This window comes from Gossypium hirsutum, chromosome A10 (assembly GCF_007990345.1).
Source record: "Gossypium hirsutum isolate 1008001.06 chromosome A10, Gossypium_hirsutum_v2.1, whole genome shotgun sequence".
Taxonomy (NCBI): Eukaryota; Viridiplantae; Streptophyta; class Magnoliopsida; order Malvales; family Malvaceae; genus Gossypium; species Gossypium hirsutum.
This window is the reverse complement of record NC_053433.1, coordinates 51,562,110-51,568,981: the sequence shown is the minus strand read 5'-3', so window position 1 is coordinate 51,568,981 and position 6,872 is coordinate 51,562,110.

Below are 6,872 nucleotides of genomic sequence, written 5' to 3'. Positions count from 1 at the left end.
AAAATGGAAAAGGGAATTTTATTGAAAGAAAATATGAAGAAACAAAAGCCTAGACTTTCAGGGGGAGTGTTTAGAGAATAAGATGAACACCTAATAGAGTCACTTCACCCCCTATTTATAGTGCTAGGGAGATAGTGTAATTTAACTTAAATTCTAAAAAGATAAATACAATTAATTAAAGATAAATAAAGATAATTAAAATAAAATCCTAAAATTAAATAATCCTAATAATTATCTTAATATTAATTATCCTAATTAAATGGAGTCTTATAAAATAAAATCTATTCTTTTTGCGTTTTTAGTCCTTGTGTCTTCCATGCTTGCACTTTTGGCACAATTTTTTTCCTGCGTCGCATATCAGCCCATTGTGTCTCCAAATTCGCACTTTTGTCCCTTAATTTTGCTTTTGCCTCCAAATTAGTCCCTAATCGATAAAAAGACATAAATAGCTCAAATTAGTAGGATCAAGCCCAGAATAAACACATGATTAATACATAAAAATACATTATTCTAGAGCATTATCAGTATATAACACACCGGTAAGTAACATTATCTATAATTTTTACTATTTACTTATATGAATACTCAAGCTTTCAATCGGCATCATAGTCACTTAATTATTTTTATCTCAAATTAGTAGGATCAAGCCCAGAATAAACACATGATTAATACATAAAAATACATTATTCAAGAGCATTATCAGTATATAACACACCTGTAAGTAACATTATCTATAATTTTTACTATTTACTTATATGAATACTCAAGCTTTCAATCGGCATCATAGTCACTTAATTATTTTTATCTCAAGATACAGAACTATGAATTAAGATTTGCTAACTTTCCCTAAAACTGGACTCATGTATCTTCTTACCATAAAATTTTCAGAATTTTTGGTTTAACCAATAAGTACAGTTTATTCTTTAAAATCACTCATGTTCTGCTGTTTGACAGTTTTGACCCTTCTTCACTAAAAAAATAATTATCTCCTCATACGGGATTCGAATAATATTCATGTTTATTTCTCTTTAAAATAGACTCATTCATGATTCTAAACATATAAATTTAAGCCCATAATTATTTTTGCTTAATTTTTTATGATTTTCCAAAGTTAGAACAGGGGAAACCAAAATCATTCTGATCTTGTGTCATAAAATTTATTATATCTCATGATTTACAATTCCATTGCTTACATCGTTTCTTCTATAAGAAACTAGACTCAATAAGCTTTAATTTCATATTTCATTAATCCTCTAATTTTATTTCTTCAATTTTTGATGATTTTTCAAAATTAGACTACTTCTGCTATCCAAAACAGTTTTAATGCAAAATGTTGATTTCCATTTTACCCTAAATTTCACAGTTCATACAATTCAGTCCTTGCTCAATTAACCCGTCAATTGAGCTAATTTTTCTCAATTAATACTTTAGTCTATCATTTTAAACTACTTCATAACCCCTGAAAATCAGAACTTTAGCATTAGACCTTAATTCCAAACTCTTTCATAATTAGGTCCTAAAATCAATTTCCATCAATTTTACTTGATAAAATTATCATACATCAAAATTAAAGCTTCAATTCTATATTTATTCATCATATGCTTCCAGCACTAATCCATAGAAACTTTAAAAATTATCTATGGAATCAAAAACTAATGACATAGTAAGGTGGACCCAATTGTAAAAGTCCAAAACTTAGAAATTTAAAGCAGAAAGCAAGAATTAAACTTACATGAAGCTAGAGTATGAAACCCAGCTTGAACCCTCTTCCATGGCTATTTTTTAGCTGATGAAAATGAAGAGAAATGAAGAGAATTCTAGATATTCTGTTCTAGTCCCCTTTTTCTTTAGTAAATTTTGTTTATTTCCCATTTTGCCCTTATTTCCTCAATTTTCCTGATTTTTCTCTGCTTGTGCAGCCTAGAGTATCTCCTTTAGGCTTATTTGCACTTTTGGTCCTTTCTCATTTGAAAATTGCGCTATTTAATCATTCTAGCAACTTTTACACTTTTTTTTAATTTAGTCCTTTTTATTTAATTAATCACACAAACGTCAAAATTTTCTAATGAAATTTTAGTACTACCTATTGACACTTTGTAAATATTTATAAAAATATTTATGGTTCGATTTATAACACTGAGATCTCGATACTTTTTTCTTAATTTCTTGACCAAATAAATCTTTATAAAACACAATTTACTATTTCAAAAATCTTTTAAAAGCTACATTTGGCTCATAAATATTAAATAATATAATCTACGAGTTCATTTTTGGATTTGGTGGTCTCAAACCACTATTTTCGACATTGCTGAAATTTGGGCTATTACAACTCTCCCCTCCCCCCCCTTTTAGAATTTTCGTCCTCGAAAATTCCTTCCAGGAGAGGTTCAAATATTTTTCACTAACTAATAGTATCACCAATTTTCAAAGCTGAAACATTAACTGCCACTGCTAACTCATATATCAAATAATTCTTTTCATACGATTTTTAATTGTTTAAAAGTGTAGACTATTATTTTGTCTTACTGCATCAAAACACAGTTTACCCACTCAATTATATATCATTGTAAATCACAACTTTCTTACCCGATTTAGGCTAAACCAGAACTGATGCTTCGATCAACAGAACTTTTATCTGATCAAAATTTTGCTAACATTTATTAAACCATTCAAATCTTACATCTTTCTGTAATAACTGTATCATCAGTATAACTATCAATTATTAACACCGAAGCTTTAAATTTTCCGAAGTTGTAACCATCATACCAATTGAAACCATAGTACCATAATAAGGTCAGTCTCTCAACCTTAGAAATAAAATAATACTTCAATATCAATAGTACTTCCCAAACAGAAAAGAAAAGACTAAAAATAGTCTCAATAACAACCAATGCAATAACATTGTATCCACAATCTGTGATTCATATTACTAAACTTCCATATTCGAATCAGGAGTTATAACAGTAAATGTAATGGTCTCCGACTAATAAATATCTTTCTCGAATATATATATTATATTATATTTACAATTTAGAGCTTCAATCAATAGAAGTAGAAAACAACATCATATGAATCTTTTTATCAAATCTTCTATCAAGTATAATTTATTAGAAAATCAGAGAAGAGATAAGCAGTACCGCTCATATTTTAATCAGACTTTCAACAATTCCATTTAACATCATGATCAGCCAACCTTTCTATAAAATAGTAATCACATTTGGAAATGAACAATTACATAGATTTCTATATATATACAAATCATGTAGAATACCCAGAAAAGATTGTTGTAAGATACATAATCATAACAGTTGGAGTCAGATTTCTTTTCCATTTTACCACTATGCAATTGACTACTAAAATCATCAATAATTCTACATTATACAGTTCACTAAAAGAACTAATTCAGAAGAAATTTTCGGTAAATTCGTTTTGTAGATACCATACCTGAATAAATTGATTGCTCATGAATAACTTCTTTCTTAACAGTAACATTGCGTATTCTAAATAATCCTCAGAAAAATTGTCTAATATGTCAGTCATAATCATTTTTACTTACTAATCAATTCTCTATCCTTTCATTTCACAATTTATTTTTAGTTCAATCTTTTAAACACAAATCAAAGATAATAATTTACCTTGTAATGAAAATTATTTACCTTTTTGACATATGCCCACTAGACTAAACAGAACGCTTGGAATATACGAAACTAATATAGAGGTGCATTATTATGCACTATTAAACAGAGAGCACTAAAGTGTTATACAGATAGCACAGATGTGCTAAACGGAGAGCACTAATGTGCTAATAATCAAAGAGCGCACTAGAGTTCCTTAATGGCATGCCACTAATATTCTAGTAGTTCTAAATTCCGTCTACTTGAGCATTAAAATTGAATTTTATACATTTAAATACTTTACAATTTAATCCTTGTACCAATAATCTGTATATTTATATATTCTCTATCTTTAATACATGTAATATATTTCAAAATTCACTAGTCATTCGTAATTTACTAATAATTCTTATCATGTACTTCATATATCACTATCCAATTCCAATTTCACTTTCAATTCATTTGCAACTCAATTTAATTTCACTTTTTCGTTAATATACAACTCAATACTAATATTTATCCATCACTCAATTCAATTTCTATTCAATTCAACAATAACACTTATCTCATACTTCATTTACCATGCACATAATTTAAATTTAACATTTAATAAAAAATAATTTGAATTATAGTAATTCAACCGCATGCTGGGTATGTCTATACTCAGTGGTATTACCATAATTCAAATTATAAACACTATAATAAATAAAGACATCAAACATGTAACATTATAAGTCATATGTGTTAATTTATATTTAATTTCGTATCTCAACCATAGTCTTCCATCAAAGGGCATCATATATCATCTATATTATCTTTAATCAATTCATGAACCTTTGGTTCAAGCTTTCAATCTCATATCTCAATTTCAATTCACATTTCAATTTATAATTCATTTTTTCATACTTTTAATAATTCAATCGATCAAATTCATTCAATTTTATCATTTTATTTATTTAACCCTATTAACATAACTCGGACTTAGACGGATACATGGATCCAATCAAACACACCAGTACAGCACATTGTGCCTAAAACTGTACATAGTACTTGATCAGTATACGACACATAAGTGCCTAAAATGACACATGAGGTGCTTGAAATACGACACATAAAGTGCTTGAAATACGACACATAAAGTGCCTGATATACGACGCATAAAGTGCCTGATTGGCAAAGCCGATATATCCCGTACTCTTCCAAATCCTATGGCATGGAAATTATATTCGACTAGCCTGACAAGTTAATAGGGAATTCAATTCTCATTTTAATTTCACTTAATATTCATATTTACCCCAATTAACAAGACTCGGACTTTGGCAGATACACGGATCCAACCAACACAACAGTACGGCACTCAGTGCTTCATCGGCTTTGCTGAAGTAAAACAGCAACAATACGATACTCAGTACGTCATTGGATTAAACCAAAGTAAAAGTAACAGTACGACACTTATAGTGCCTTATCGACTCAAGGTCGAAGTATCCCTGAACACTTCCAATTCTATGACATGCCAACTATATCTGACTCAGCCCAACTAGTTAATAGGGTATTCGATTCAGTTTCCAGTTTCCAATCAATACACATTTCAATTAATCACATATATTCTCAATTCAATACAATTCAATTCATTTTTCAGTAACAAATATTTAAATTTCGTAATAATCACATATTCATATCAATTTCATCACATTCCCAATCAATAAATTTTCAAATATAACATATATCCAATATTCTATTTCCACATCAATCACATATATCCATACAAATTCAATTCAATATTGATACTTACCTTAAAATTTTACTTACTATACACATAAATTTAAATATTACATTTATTCATACCTTTATGAGTTCCGACTCATCATAATCAACTTTTACTCATACATTTGAGTATCGCTTTCAACATTATCGGAATTAGCTCAGTTGGGAAAGCATCTCTATCTTTAAGTAAAATAAGTCTCATCAGAGTCGGAAGATATCACATTATCACAGGTTATATAATGGCATATATTTCTAGACTTCACATATGCTATGTTCGGTCCGAGAACCGACTAAACCGTAGCTCTGATACTAATAAATGTAACACTCCTACCTGTATCCGTCATCGGAATAGGGTATGAGGCATTACTAGAGCTTACTGAATCATTATTAATTAGGGGAAAAAATAAAATAAAGTAAACATGTAATATTTAATAAATTCGTATAACATGGTAATTAACTTACCGCTTCTCTATATTCAACATAATTATGCAAAGCATAATTATTGGAATTGGTCATGAACCCAAATACCTATTCTTATCAAATTGTTAGTCATATAATTCATATAAATATCAAGAAACATGTATGGGCTCAACTTTCATTAAATTTCTCATATGCATATACTTTTACACATACTTATTCACATAACTTATAACAATCATATCTATGTATTTTAAATACGCTTTCATAACAATTTGTCTTGATTTCAGACTATCTCACATTGGAACTTTACTCATAAAATCATTTGAAGTACTATCTTTATACAAATAGTACACTTGAGTTGCACAATTCTATAATTATGAATGAACACATTTATAAAATATATTCCATGTTCACATATCATAGTCTCATGTCTCCATATATCAAATATATAACCATCATTTTCTTGTGTTTCAGATAAATACATATAACCATACATAAGCATGTCATTCACTATTTCTTCATGTCTATCACAATTTTAAATTATTCTTTAACATATATAACATTTAATTCAAACATGACTTTATAACATTTTTCATTTACATAAAATTTAACATTTACCAAATATAATCGAGCATTTGATCAATTTATGCATAAGGCACTCACATATTTTCCTCCTCCTCTTCATTCCACATCCTTAATGTATATAACACACTTGTAAGTAACATTATCGATAATATTTACTATTTACTTATATGAATATTCAAGCTGTCCATCTGCATCATAGTCACTAAATTAATTTTATCTTGAGCTACAAAACTCTGAATTAAGATCCGCTAATTTTTTCTGAAACTAAACTCACGTATCTTCTTACCATAAAATTTTTAGAATTTTTGGTTTAACCAAGAAGTACAGTTTATTCTTTAAATTCACCCATATTTTGTTGCCTGACAGTTCCGACCTTCTTCACTAAAAATTAATTATCTCGTCGTACAAACTCGAATAATGTTCCTGTTTGTTTCTCTTGAAAATAGACTCATTCAGGATTCTAAAAATATAAATATAAGCCCCTAATTA